The 15,976-nt window shown below is 36.9% G+C and overlaps 1 pseudogene; it reads left to right on the forward strand.

Moving 5' to 3' along the window:
• Positions 1-5,298: 5,298 nt before the first annotated feature.
• On the forward strand, positions 5,299-8,797 carry LOC140523109 (cytidine deaminase pseudogene; annotated as a pseudogene).
• Positions 8,798-15,976: the final 7,179 nt, after the last annotated feature.

The raw sequence follows: 15,976 nt of genomic DNA on the forward strand, positions 1-15,976 counted from the left end.
GAGGCAGTGGTAAAAAGCAAATCAGACTTCTGAGAAAGGACAGGAGAGAGACAGAGAGAAACAGACCGACAGATACAGAGACACAGAGCCAGAGAGAGAGAGAGAGAGAGAGAGAGAGAGAGAGAGAGAGAGAGAGAGAGAGAGAGAGAGAGAGAGAGAAATTTAGGATGGGAGGAAATACACATTTAATAATTATAAATGTGAATGGGATGAGCTCACCTATAAAATGGAAGGAAACAGATAACAAAATGGATTAAAAACCAGAATCTAATGATATACTGTTTTATAAGAGACATACCTGAAACAGAAACACACACACACACACACACACACACACACACACACAGAGTTAAAATAAAGGGCTGACACAGAATCTATTATGTTTCAGCTGAAGTAAAAAGGGCAGGAATATCAAACATGACCTCAAACAAAACAAAAGCAAAAATAGATCTAATTCAAATATGTAATCAGGGAAATTACATTTTGCTAAAAGATATTATAATCAAAACATTTCATAGCAAGCTTTTCTAACACCTCATTTTAGATGTGTGTATATGTATATGTGTGTGTATATATGTGTGTGTGTGTGTATGTGTGTGTGTGGGTATATACATATATACATGTGTATATATGTATATGGAACTGGATCAAATTTATAAAAATAAAAGCCATTCTTCAATTGATTAATGGTTAAAGAATATAGCAGGCATTTTCCAGAAGAAATCAATACTGTATACAGTCATATGGAAAAATGCCCCAAATCACTATTGATTAGAGAAATTCAAATTAAAACAACTCTGAGTTGCCACTTCATATTTATCAGAAATGACATGCTGGAAGAGACAAGCAAAAATAAGGACACTAATAAACTGTTGGTGGAGTTGTGAACTGGTCCAGCTATTATGGAGAACAATTTAGGATTAAAGGTTATAAACTATGAATACTTTTGAGTCAGCAATATTACTACTAGGTCTGTCTCCCAAAGAGATCAAAGTCTGTATGTACAAACATTTACAGCAGCATATGTTGACAAAAAATTGGAAATTGAAGATTGCTTATCAATGCTTGAACAAGTTGTGATATATGATTGTGATGGAGTACTATGGTGCTATAAAAAATGGTGTAAGGTTTCAGAAAAGCAACAACAGTAATGACATGGCAAGACCTATACGAACTGATGCAAAGTGAAGTGAGAAAAACTGGGAGATCATCGTACACAGTAGCAGTAATGATGATCAACTGTAAGACTTAGTTACTCTTAGCAATACAATTATCTAAGACAATTTCAAAGGATTCATGATGAAAAAAAAAATGCTATCCACCTCCAAAGACAGAACTAATGAACTCAGTGCAAATCGAGGTTTATTTTCTCACTTTATTTATTTGTTTTTGCTCATTTTTGGTGACATGGCTAATGTGGAAATATATTTTGGATGATTTCACGTGTAAAACTCATATAATTTTGCTTCACCTTTTCAGTGAGTGGGGGAGGGATTGGAGGGAGGAAGAGAATTTGGAACTCAAAATTCAAACAGAAGTGACTGCTAAATAATAAATTGTTTAAAAATATAATTGGTTGCCTTTATAATCCTTTGTGTTAATTTTATGCATTTAAAAAGATTCTGAGGAAGGATTCCTAGACATACATTACTAGATTGCCAAAGTGGTCCAAAACACACACACATATACACACACACATACACACACAAACACACACACACAGTTAAGAATCCTTGATCTAGGTCTTGGAAAGTCCATAGTTACTTGATTTCCCCAGTATAATTGTATACACATTTCTATTTATTTCCTGTTCCTATTATACTAATCAAAAGAAAGTTACCTAAGTTGTATATATGTATTGGCATTCTGTATGTTGTAATAATTCTAGATTTTTTTTTTTTGGTGGAACCAAGTTAGTTTTCTGGCACAGACAAATCGGTGATGATATTTAAATTCACAACGAAGCAGGGTTGCATACTGAAAGTTTCAGAGTGGGGAAGAAACAATCAAGGAAACCCCACAGAGTAAGCAAAGAGACAATGAATTTGTTGTGTTGACAGCCAGCACAATTATTTGTAAGGCTATGGGTGTGATACAGGAGAGAAAGACAGAGTTAGAGACGATGAACAAGTGACTTCTTACCTGCTGAACTCTAAAGTTGTGATCTATATTTTTAAAAGATCAATATAGATAACTCAATTCTTCAAAAGAAGGGATATCTTGGTCTATGGATAAAAATATTCCAAGTTGGAATTGGGATGAAAGCTCAGATACTTATGAAAAGTGTGGAGCCTTCAAAAAAAGCAGTCAAAAGTGGTGAGCTATCCTAAGTGCATGTGTTTTCCTCAAAGACGTGCTTCCTTTCAAGATTTCTGTGCATGGCCAATGTTCCTTGCAGAAATTGAATGCGTTGGTTGGAAAATGTCCCCCAGGTTTATGTGTGAATTGTGAGGTATTTATTATTCTTCCATCTGTTTTTTATAAATGCATGCCTTTCTGCCCTTTCAGTTTTCTCATGTTTTAATTCACTCCATGTCCTCTACAATACAACTACGCTGGCCTATTCAACATTTCTTACACGTGACATTCCATTTCTTGCACATCCTGTCACTGTAATTTTTATTACAAACTCATATTCCCTCTCTCTTTACTTATATCCCTTAACTTCCTTACCTTCTCCCCAGACTCATTTGAAATTCTGTCTTCTGCAAGAGACTTTCCCCAAAATCAACCCTTTTTCCCTTCCATATGTTCTTACCTATCTTATATGTACAGCTATTTACCTAATACCTTCCTCATTGAATGTGAGGCCCTTAAAAGCAGGAACAGCATTTTTTTTCTATTTTTATGTCCCCAGAACTTAAAACAATGCCTAGCACATATTAGTGCTCAATGAATGCTTGCTACCTAGGCTTGCTGCCTAGTTTTTTCTTTTATTTTTCACTTACTGATGAGTAAATCATCATGTTTAAGCTCTGGAAGTGTTGGTATTGTGAGTGACTGGTCTGTGTAAATGGAAGAGCATCAGTGAGGCCTCAGGAGCAAACTGATAAATAGTCATTCTAGAGAGAGAGAGTATGTCTGCAAAGTCCGTGTGAGGGGTGAAAGGAGCTACAGCATGGGTGTCAATTCCATTCACCACATTATATGAAGCATTATAAAAATGAAAATATTTAAAATGGTATTTGATGTCATGTCATCTCCAACATCAACATTCACAAACAAGTATTTCAACAAAAAAAATTCATTGAGTTGAGTTTTAAGTTTAGCCCTAGACGAAAATGATGGGTTTTGATCACTGAATATGATTTTAAAATGTATTTAATCTATATTGAAGAGAAAACTGGAACTTAAGTTGAAAACTCCAGATATCAACCACAGTTAAGTGACTTTGGGGAAGTTATTCCAGCTATTTGGCCCTAATATTCTTTGGACTACTGGCCACACAGGATTTTAAAAGTACTTTACAAATCTTAGAGTACTACACAAATATGAGCTATTATTACTATCACCTATGTATATGAACTTTAAATCCTCATAACATGTCTTCCTTTTAAAATGTATTAAAAGGTTTATGAGTGGGAATATATATATATATGTATGCATGTATAGTATATATAACATATGTTATTATATATGTATGATACACATACATATACGTATATATGTTTATTTTTAAAGAAAAAGTGTAATTGATTGAAAGGTGTTATACCTTTTTCCTCTCCTTTGTTATGATGCATATCTTGAAAGGACAGACAGCAATAATTGACTACCACCTAAATACTTGGGAAGAGCTTCTCAGACTACAGGTCTGAGAGGTCTACAGTGCCAACTGTAGAAATGGATACAAGTAAAATAACTTTGACCCTACTTGCCAACAACACAGAGACCTTTTATTCACACTTGGAAAGATCAATCAGTCAGCAAATCAAGCACCTAAGCAGAGCACTAAGCCCTGAGGATCCAAATAAAAGCCCAGAAGAGTGCCAGCCCTCAGAGTATATATTCTAAAGGATGAGACAACATGTAAATAATAGATGCATAGAATATAGATGAAAGTAATCTGAAAGGGGAAGACTTCAGCATCAGGGGATGCTAGGAAAAGCTTCCTGCAGAAAGTGAGATATGAGTGTGGGAAAAAGCTAGGGAACCTGGGAAGCAAAGGAAAGGGACAAAGCTTTCTGGTTCATGGGAGAAAGCCAACTCAAAGACAAGGAAGTTGGGGATGAACTATCATATTCAAGAAGCTGCTATTGGTCAGTGTAGCTGTACTGTAGAATGCAAGGAGGACAATAAAGCTCAAGGTCTGGAAAGGTAGGAAGAGGATGGGGAATGAAAAAGCTTTAAATGGCAAATAGAGGAATTTGTATTTCATCCTGGAAGTAATTGGGAGCCTCTGAATCTCACTGAGAAGGCAGGTATTATGATCACACGTATTTTAGAAAATAACTTTGCAGGATGTATGAGAGAGAAGAGGTCTGAGGTAGTAGGAGGCTACTGTAGTCATGTAGGTAAAAGAAGATAAGTACCTGAATGAGGGTGGTGACTGAGTGGACAGAAGGAGGCATGAAAGTGATGTTTTAAAGGCAAAATCATACATATTTGCAACAGACTGGATATGTAGGGTGAATGAGAGTAAGAAGTTGAGGACAACATTGGAGGAACAGGAAGGTAATTACTTGAAAGTAAAGGCAATAAATGTGATTCTTACTCACCTCCATTCTCCTTTTATGTCTTCAAGGGTTACAACAGTGCTATATCTAGAACTATAAAGGTGCATTTCTGCTATTCCTCAGCCACAGGGTGAATATCCTCCTCCTCCCTCCTTGAGTAAACTTTCAGAGGACTTTTCTCAACCTTCCCAACTGTTAGCTCATGTAGGAGAGATGCAGCCTAGAGAAGAAAAATCAATTGTTGGGCACATGAAAATATATGTTGATTTCAATCTAATTGGTGAAGGGATCAATACATAGTGAATGTGAGATTTATCTCCTTGTTAGAGGGCACAGATACTGTGACCTAGAATTAACTTTATGACATGGTAAATATCTTCTGGGGCCAGAGACTTTCTTGATAGTCTATTTAATTTCCTGGTTCCTGGTTTTGTGGAAGGGTCTGTGAAGGCCAAGCTTTGCCCTAGGGCAAAGTCATACAAGAGATAATGGAGTCATAGATGGATGGTGTGGTGAACTATTTATTTCAGGGACCAACACAAGGAATCCGAAGGAGGTAGGGCTCAGTTGTGTCCACAACTTTGACATTGCAATGGTCAAACAGTAGAGGGAATTACAAGTGGCAATGTCCCTGTTGATAGCTATTGCAATTAAATGGCAGCCTTCTGATACCACCCCACAAGGGAGTAGAAGAAATATATCTCTGTATAATACTGATAGAGATGATCTTCTGAACACCATTTGTGTTGGAGAACATCTTTGGCATGTAGGAAGAAAATATTGATCAGATTATACTTGAGGGTGTGGATCTTAGTATCACCCATGGCAGCAATAAAAAGCTATGAGGTTCCCATGGACAATTAACATACAAATGAAAAACAAGGGAATGAAGAATTGGAATCCACCTTTATGGAACTGGGGGGAATCTCTAGAAGGGAAATCCAATCAAGTTCTCATTCTCCCATTACAGCAGGAATCAAAATCCAGCAGTCAGATTCTGAATTACAAAATGGATCCCACTCTGTTATGTATAGCTCCATCATATTACTGATGAAGACTTATGTGTAAGAGGTGATATAAAAATATCATCAAGAGCATTTAGAAGTCCGAAAAGGAGGTGAGAAGGGGAAAAAGCAGATGGATCAGTCAATGTTGTGCACCCTGACTTCCCAGATATTAAAGGATGGAGAAAAAATCTTCCAGTGCTTTGACGGGATCTTCTATGGAGAATTTCTTTTTTTCTTCATTCTGAACTTAAAAAAATTCCAAATAGAAAGAGTATTTTATATATAGCATAGACTATACCTTAGGACCCTGCTGCCTAGAAGCCAAAAGATTATATTTCCCATCTCCCACTCCCTCTTCTATGAGGGAGCTTAAGATATAACTAGAGTCTGTGCCAGTGACTCCAGATCCTACCAAAAGGGTTGTCTCAAGCACAACTGATAATCCTTTGCAACCCAGTTTCATTAGTCACTTACAGACAGATTAGTTTTTACAAAGAAATATTTGCTTCAAAAGGTATAATCATAAATATATTTAAATAAATTTGCTCCCCCAACATGTGAGAGGCATTGTCCATTTGCCCTCTTTGTACCACTTCAGTTTCTGGGGAGTAGAAGAGGATAGATCCATAACAACTTGGTTCCTATAAAGTACAGACCCAGTTCCAAGTTCAAATCCACTTTGAGCTTGAGTCCCAGGTAATCTGGCTTCTCAGGTTTCCATGCTATTCTGGTTGACTGGCTGTACTGCTCTTATTTACAATCTTGACTCCAAGATTTTCAAGATTCAAAACTTCAAAATCCTGTCGGGATCACCTCTGACACCTGATACTTAGGAGAATGAACAACACAGAAAAGAAATAATCACCCCCAGATCCTTTCTCAGAGCTAAGGTAAAAGAGATTGTGTTCGTTCTTTGTTGCTGAAGAAGACCATGCCATCAGAGAAATGATGACGTGACTTGCGCTTGACTTTGTTTTGAGTGAGGGAGGGCTGTGCAGGTCACCAGCCTCACTTCTCCTCCAGAGCCATCTGAATCCAGTGACCAGATATTCATCAGGATGACTGGGAGACCCTGGCCCCTTTAAGCCAAGGTCTTTGCAGGTACTCACTTAGGATGAGGAAATGCTCATTCATTGAATAGGAAAGTTTTAGAAGTAGCCATGGCATGGCTCCTTTGATGAGGCCAAGAAAAAGAAAGACATCAGGCTGGGAGGGAAGCAGCAATAGCTACTATTGATAATCACACTAAAGCTAGGAGGGTCCAGAAGAGCCCTTAGGCAGAGGCCCATTGACATTCCAGTTTCACAGTGCAGCAAGTTGAGGGAAGGGAGAATGAAGGGAAGGGAGAGGGAAGGGAGAGGGAAGGGAAGGGAAGGGAAGGGAAGGGAAGGGAAGGGAAGGGAAGGGAAGGGAGACGGAAGGGAGACGGAAGGAAGACGGAAGAGGAGGAGCTCAGTTACCCAGCTAACTGGGTCCCCACTCAGCCAGCTGTGTTTACTCACAGGATTGTGTTCGTCCTTCGTTGCCAAAGAAGACCATGGCATCAGAGAAAGGATGACATAACTTGCACTTGACTTTGATTTGAGTGAGTGAGGGCTGTGCAGGTCATCAGGATGCACTGGGAGACCTTGGCCCCTTTTGGCCAAAAGTAAAAGAGAGAGAGTAGGGGAAAGAAGTCCTTTCCCTTTCACCAGTTCAGTTCATAGCATCTGTACTGCGACAGAATACATAATATGAAAGAGCACCAGAAAGAAAGAAATGGTCAGTATCACTAGTTTTAACCATGTGGACAGTCAACCAAAGAAGGCTGATTATTAGTATGGTTGGGGGCACAAAGTTTTCCATGTTAGCCAATTTAGACAATCTCCAAAGGTCTTTCAGGGCACCTTCATGTTAGGTGAACTGAGTAATCCCAGATGAATCAGGGTCATAAAGTAAGATCAAAAGGATTGTACATGAAACCACTGATCTCCACTATATGTAACTTGCTTTTCTTTTTAAGTATATATAAGCTCAATCAGTCTCTTTAAAATCTGTAGTGTTTGTTTCTTATTGCTCTTCCTTCAATTCTTTGCATTACATATGATAAACTATATTGTTCAGTTGTGTCCAACTTCTTGTGACTCCATTTAGGATTTTTATTGGCAAAGATACTGAAGTGGTTTGCCATTTCCTTCCCCAGGTCATTTTACTGATGAGGAAACTGAGGCAAATAGGGATAAGTGATTTACCCAGGGTCACACAGCTAGTAAGTGTCTGAGGCCAAGTTTGAACTTATATCCATTATATATGCATATATATGTACATATGAATATAAATATGCATATTAAATAAATTAATGATCTAATTTCCTGATTCTCACTACCTCCCCTTCCCCTTCCCCTTCTTCCCCACATTACAAAAAAAGAAAAACAAAACCGTTGCAATGACTATACATAGTTAAGAAAAACCAGTTCCCTCATTGGCTATGTCCAAAAATATATGTCTTATTTTGCTTATTAAGTCCATCACCTCTGTCTAAAGAAAACTATCAGACTTGATTATCAGTCCCCTTGAAATTGGAGTTGATAGAGCCAACACCCTTTTGGTGCCTGCCTCCCATCCCCAGTCACCACTACTTGCCTCCTACTGACCTGAGAGTAGAGCTCCTCAGGGTCAAGGCCATAGCTCAAGTTTCTGTTGGTCTGGCCCCATACTCAAGCACTTGGGGGCCTTTAGACCCAATTAAGATGAAGCAGCTCATTTGCAGGAGTCAAGAGGCCAAGGAGTTTGCCTACTGTCCCTACAGTAACTTCCCAGTGAGATCAGCTCTTCTGACTCTGAATGGGAAGATTTTTTTCAGATGCAATTTAGGAAATGCTGCCTACCCACTAGGCATCTGGATAGAATGCACTGCCATTCAGAAGGCCATGTCAGAAGGACACAAAGAGTTCTGGGCCATTGCTATTACCAGTAATTTGGAGAATGACTTTATCCCACTATCTGGAGCCTGTAGACAAGTAATGAGAGAGGTTCAAAAACATTGGCCTGTCTACATGACAAAAAGCAGATGGTACATATGATGTCAGGATGGTCCATGAATCATTTGAACCAGATGACCTGCAGAAGTCCAAGTGAAGCCTGATCATGGAATTGTCCAATTGAGAAGATTCACTCTCAGTATAGTCCAGTAGCATCATACCCAGAGCAATATTGATATAAATCAGTCCCAGTGCTGCCTTGGTACAAAGCACTGGTTGTTTCTGCATCTCCTGTGCAGTGTATGGATCTCTTTGCCATTTGTATTTGAAATACCTTGAACATACCACATGGTGATAGTAGAGGGAGCAGCAGCCTGGGAGTCAGAAGACCTGTGTTCTATTCCTGGTTCTGCCTCTAACTTCCTATGTGACCTTACAGTAGTTGTTTAGCCTCTCCAGGCTTCAGTTTCCTTTTCTGTCAAATCAGAATGCTGGCCTAAATAAAAATGCATAAGATGAAATGCATAGGATTACAACGTAAACCAATTATATAGAAATACTAATAACAAAATATTTTTAAAAACAGAAGCAAAAACAAGTTCACAGATCCCAGGTTAAGCACCTTTGGTCTAGGTAGCCTTTAAGTCTTTCCAACTCAAACATTCTAAGATCCATCCTATGTGTTATGACTCAGTTCTAACATTCCATGTTCGCTGGTTTCTACTGTTCTCAGACCCTCCCTACAAACTGAAACCAGGTATCAATCAGGAATCCTGCTGATAGCCAAAACGTTTCTCCCCATCTTCTCCTTCTATTGTGAATGAGGTCATGAAGTAATGTAAAAGAGTTAACCAGTTACTATATTAATAATCACCCATTGGTGGCCACCCTTCTGATGACTTTGCTTGGAGTTATGGGGGCCAAAGTCACTGTGTATTCATGGCTTGAGTCCACCTTCCTCTCTGGATGCTGTATCTTATATTTGATGAGCACCATCTCACTCACACCAAAGCCAAAATCAGAAGGTGTGGCTCCTCCCCAACTGTCACTCAAACAATCCACAATGTCATAAAACAACCAAAAAAGGACATACAACTCTGAAGTTTAAGTGACAAATGTTGGAGCTTTATATCCTCTCTGGGTTGCCATATATTACAATTTGCATTGTCTCTCATTGGTCCCACCCAAGTCCAAGCTTGAGAGAAAGATGGTCCTCCATGGTCCTAGTACAGTGCTGTTGTGCTGACCTATAACTGCTTCAAATTATGATCTGGTTATCTTGACCTATTCTCTGCTGATTTTCCATTATGGTTTACTTAAATCCATCTTCTTCCTGTAGCATCTGGCTAATTTTATGTGCCAGCCCCAAGGATCAAGGACTACCTAACTTTTTCATTTGTCATTTCTTTTCCTGAATCCTTGATATAATAGACTTGGAGTATTATATTCTTGAAGTTAATGAAGTTTCTATACATATCATAGAGGGACCTCAACCAGGCTCTGCTCATGCTGCATGAAACCAGTTTAATCTCTTGGTCACCATAATACTCCCTTCTTTTAACAAATAGAATAAAATAAGGATAATCAACAAGTAAGACAAGTCAGCAAGCATTTATTAAGTTCCCACTATGTGCCAGGCATTGTGTTACAGGCTGGAGATACAAAGAAAGGCTAAAAACTGTCCCTGCCTTCAAGGAGCTCACAGTCTAATAAGGGAGACAATATAGACGTATGTATAAACAAGATAAGATGGAATAAATTGCTGATAGTCTCAAAGAGGCACCAAGATTATGGAGGACTAGGGTAGGGACCTGTGATTCCATTGTTATAGTGAACACCCAGATAAGGAAATTCCATCCATCAGTCTGATCAGTCCCTTCTGTGCAACTTTATTACATCAGAAAGTAGTTTGGGCCATTGAGGAGTTAAGGAATTTGCTCAGGTTTCCACAGCCAGTATGTGTAAAAGGCAAGCCTTAAATTCAGATTAAGCTGGCTTTAAGGATAGATTGCTATCTACTCCAAGCTTGGCATCAATATATGTAACAGAGTAATTGATTACCGTACACAAGAAGTATAGAACATGGTCTAGAACAGGGCTTCTTATTCTTTTCCCACTTACAACTCCTTTTCTTCCAATAAATTTTTATGTGATCCCAGGTAAGTAAACAAGTAAACAAATAAGCAAACAAATCAAATATTCATTGATGATAAACCATAAAGAAATGTATTTTAAAACAATTCTTTGATATATATATAAATATATATAATTTTACCATTTATTAAAGACAAAAGCAAATTTGTGTACTAATGAGATGGATGTGCTTGTTTATTTTTACGTAAAAAATCAAATCTTAGTGGAATGTTTGATACTGCATGGTGTAAAGCATCTTGAACAGTTTCAGTCGATTGATATTTTTATTTTTTAATCATCAATGCTGAGAATACTGCATCACATAAACACATAGTAAAAAATGACAGAAATATGTTTAGAATCATTTTAGTAGTGGTTGGAAATTCCTAATCCCAAGAAAATATTCATTTAATGATTTTTTAGGAAATTTGAGTTTAAAAACTGTGTCACTTGATAACTTGGCAAATTCTTCTTGAAATTTTAGTGGCAGATGACTGACTTTTTTTTAATTTAAATTGAGTCTGGTTTGTGAACCCAGTTTAGTTTTCTAGAATCAAAATCTGAAGGAAAGTATTTCTGGAGCTATGTCTCCAGGCACTTCAGATGATCAGTTATAACTCTTACAATTAAATCTTTGAGAAGGCTATTTTACATTATAAAATCATCTCTAGCTATAAACATTTGTAAAGAACCATTTTCCACCCTATTCTTCCATATGTTAACTTTTTAAGTAAAACTTTCAATTTTATATTTTATCATGTTACAATTTTTAACTTGAAGCAACATGTTTAAGCCATTTAGTTTTTCAAAAATATATAACAAATAACATAGCTTTGAAAGTCATAAATCATTATAAAAAATTAAAACTGGACTTCTGCTCGGTCAAAAATATAACAACTTCATCTTTCAGTTATGATGGTCTGTTTAAACTTCACCCTCTTGAGAGCCACATGATTCGACATATTTTCTTTTTCTTGTCAATTTAGGTGTACTATAACCTGGTAGTGAGTACTCTGCTACATTATCATCCGTATTTTTACCTCTTCTGTCTAAATGTAACCTCTTATCCATAACTGAAAAATATTTTTCTCCTAAAATATGAATATTGCTAATAATTTCTCAAATACTAGCTTTAGTTTATGCACTTACATTTGTTTGTGCTTAATTTTAAAAACTGATGTTCACACTTAAACATAGAGCAATGATAGTGGAGAAATTATTAAGTCTTTTATCTTCACTTGCTGCAATCAAACATTTTTGTCTCTGTAAAAGAAGGAGATTAATGGCAATTTTTAAAATCAAGCATTGTAACACAATACAAGATAAAGATATAGTAATCTGATACTTACTTGCTGGGGAATGATGGTAGGAAAATATAGAAAGTCTTTATTTTTCATAATTAAATTATTATGTTTTTGTAAGAGCATAAAATTTTGTATGTACAGTAAAAACACTACAATTCCTAACATGTAATAGCCTCAAATCCGAGTTGAGGCATGACTGGCAGTGTTTGTTGGTGTCACATAGTGTGATGGCATGCACGATGCAAAGTGTACATCTTGTGTGTTCAGAACCAAGGCTGGAGTGAAGTCGCATGATGCAATACTGGTAAGTGCTGCCAGAAATACCTCAAATTCATTACACGTTCAATTTGTAAATAATTTTTGGTCATTGTGCATTCAGAAAACTTTTGCTGTTGCCAAATTTTTGCAACCCGCATATTCAGTTATGTGACTCCTTATGGAGTCATGACCCCATAGCTAAAGAGAACTGGTCTAGAGTCCCAAATTGGCCCCCAACTGTTGGCCTGCATCCTCTTTTCCCTATGTATTACTTCACCTGTCATTTCCTCTCCTGCAGATGCTACAAAGCCACCCTTCACATAATTTTTTTGGTTTGTTTTTGAGAGGTAGTCAGGATGAAGCAACTCACCTGGGATCACAAAGCCAGTAAGTGTCTGAGGCTGGATTTGAACTCAGTTCCTTCTGACTCTGGAGCTGGCACTCTATTCACTGCTCCATCTAGCTACCCTCCTCCCCATATACCCCCCTTTAGAGGAAGGGATAGGAGAGAAGGAAAAAACTTTGGAAGTCAATATTTTGTTAAAATGAATGTTAAAATTGTCTTTTCCTAAAATTGGAAAAACAAAATATTCTTTAAAAGAAGAAATTGGAGTTGATCAATCACAGTTCTCAGGTCTTTCAAAGTTATTTTTCTTTACATTGTCGTTATTGTATATATTGTTTTCCTTGTTCTTCTCACTTCATTCTGCATCGGTTAGTACTGCCTTTCCTGAATTTCTCTGAAACTGCCTCTTTTATCGTTTCTTACAACATAGTAACATTACATTATATTCACATGCCATACTTTATATATCCAGTCACAGTGGATAAGTATCCCTTTAATTCCCAATTCTTTGCTATCGCAAGAAGTGCTGTGATAAATATTTTTGTACACACAGGTCCTTTTCCTTCTCTTTGATATCTTTTGAAGTGTAGGCTTAGTAGCCTAGAGAGAATTTCTGGAAAGATAGCAACAGGACTCCACATAAAAGAAAACTGAGAAACTGAAAAACATGCCAGCTAAATCAATGAAATTTTTGGAGGGAGTGACCACTCCAATAAATTCACTAATTCATTAAATTGCCATCAAATAATCCATTCATCATGCATAAATATAATAAGAAGACTTCAAAAGCAGTCTTGAGTACTATTCTGTCCAATATTATTATTGATGACTTGACTGAAGGCTTAGATGACATGTTTATAAGATTTGCAAAACTCTGAAGCTAGCAGGAAAAGAATAATTCATTGCATGACAGACCATGGATCCAAAAGCACCTGTAGGCCATAATGATTAGCTAGGTTTAGCAAAAATAAATATGTCATAAATATAAAGTTTTGAACTTAATTTTTATAAAGCAACATCATAATTTTAAGATGGGGAAGACATAGAAAACATTTCATGTGGAAAAAGACTTAAGGAAAGGTCAATTTCAATCTGCTATGTGATGTGGCTGTAAAAAATATCTAATCCAAACTTATGCTGAATAAATAGAAGTATGATATGTAGAATACTAGAGTTGAGAATTTTAATGTATTCAAATCGCCCTAGCCAGGTGACATCTAGTATATTGTCTGAACTAATACAAATAACACCTTAAATTTACATATTATTTGAAGATTTACAAAATGCTTTCCTCATGGCAACATTATGGAGTAGACAGCATATTACACCCACTTCACAGGTGAGGAAATTGATGTTCAGAGAGATGAAATGAGATGCCCATGAATATGCAACTGGTATGTGATAGGGTCAATATTCAAACTCAGATTTCCTGACCCTAGGTCCAGGAATCTCAACCATGTCATGCTATCTCCAGAATTTAAGAGGGATATTGACAAGTAGGAGTCCAAGGACTGCTATTGAAACTCACAGAGACAGAAGCAATTTTTAGATCTGAGAAAGCAGGAACTTTAGAAAACCAGGGAGAGGGAAATGATGCAATAGTAAATATCAAGTCTCATTAAAAATGAGAAAGTCAGGGCCATTAGAAGACTCAAGGAAATATCTTAGGGGTTAGAACCTTTCTTGGGTAGATGTGACCAGGGGTTTGTTGGCAAATTTAAATAATTGGGTGCACAACATGCATTTAAGTTGAATATTCTATTCACCACTTTCTTAAGCCTAGACAATCAATGACAATAAATCAAGCCCTTTTTGAGGCATAAATATTCCACTAAATGAAAAAAACTGACTTGATGTTTGAGCTGACTCCAGCAAATCCCAAAATTTGACTATGTAAATAGATAGGGAGAGAAATCAGAGTTTCTCAAATATTACTTTTTTTTTTTAATCTCCTATGGAAAATGGCCTTTCCATAGAACTAGGGATTACAAATTATCAACAAGAAGTGATTACCCAAAATAACTGAGGACTTAATCAGAATCATCTAGCTACTTTTTGGTGAATTTGATGAAGTCTAATTACATAGCTCAGGTAGACTACATTTTTGGGGTCCCGAAAGGACTACAAGCTGTGATTGCCGGGATACTCTCCGTGATATCTGAAAGTGAAAAAGGTTATGTAGGATTGGAAAAGAACATATGTTGGCCTAATTTTTAAAAAAAATCAAGAGAACAGAATCTACAAACTATAAAATGGTAAGATTGATTTCAATGTCTAGAAAATTCTGGAATACATAATTAAAAAGCTGGTTGACAAGCATTTAGGAAGAAAAGTGACTACAATGAATTAGCTTCATCACAAATTAAACATCGTAGACTAACTTCAATTCCTTTTTCTGACAGGATTAGCAAACTAGATGGTAAAGGTAGTTTACCTACCTAGATGGTAAAGGTACTTTACCTAGATTTTAACAAATATTGTTATTAAATATCTCCTACTACTTTTATGGAAAAAATGTAGTGATACACATTAGATAATAATTCAAAGAGAGGCATTGAGAACTAGTTGGGTCATTGGAATCAAAGAAAGTTTGCTAGTAGTTCATTGTTAACATAAGGCTTCTTTGCTGGAATACTACAGGTATTGGAACTTGACCCTGGGCTAGTTAACATTTTTTTTTTGTCAATTCTATGTATAAGTCTCGGGGTCCATGCTCACTATAATTAATCACTAAGGTATAAGAAATCTCAATTCTAGAAATCAAAAGTAAGCTAAGTATGACCGAATCCTTTATCAAAGAATAATAAAGGTCACAGAATGAAAGCAAATGATGTCACACAAGAAACATCTTGTCAGTAGTTGAAGAGAACCAGTCTTGGCCCATGGAACTGTGGACAAAAAAAGTAAGCTAATTCAGAGCCAGTGAGTCAAGGGGTGGTTGAGTCCAAGGGTGAAGGACTCGTAAGAGGGAACTGCCTTTGAGAGGAGAGCAGAAGTTTGTCTCTTCCTGACTACATTGACTAGTTGATAACTTTATCAACCTTCAAAGGTAAGAAATAGGCAATGGTAGGAGTGTCATCAAAACAGCAGTGACTGATGGCTGTGTCTGCATTGGAAGTGGAGAGACACTGAGGACAAATAGTGAGAAGACTTTGTCTGACTATGAATTAAGATGGGTGAAAGATAATTAGTTTATAAATGGATATAGCATTACAAAGGGAAACTAAACGGCACCATAGTGCACAGAGTGCTAGGCCCAGAGTTAAGAAGACTCATCTTGAGTTCAAATACAGTC

This window comes from Notamacropus eugenii, chromosome 2 (assembly GCF_028372415.1).
Source record: "Notamacropus eugenii isolate mMacEug1 chromosome 2, mMacEug1.pri_v2, whole genome shotgun sequence".
Taxonomy (NCBI): Eukaryota; Metazoa; Chordata; class Mammalia; order Diprotodontia; family Macropodidae; genus Notamacropus; species Notamacropus eugenii.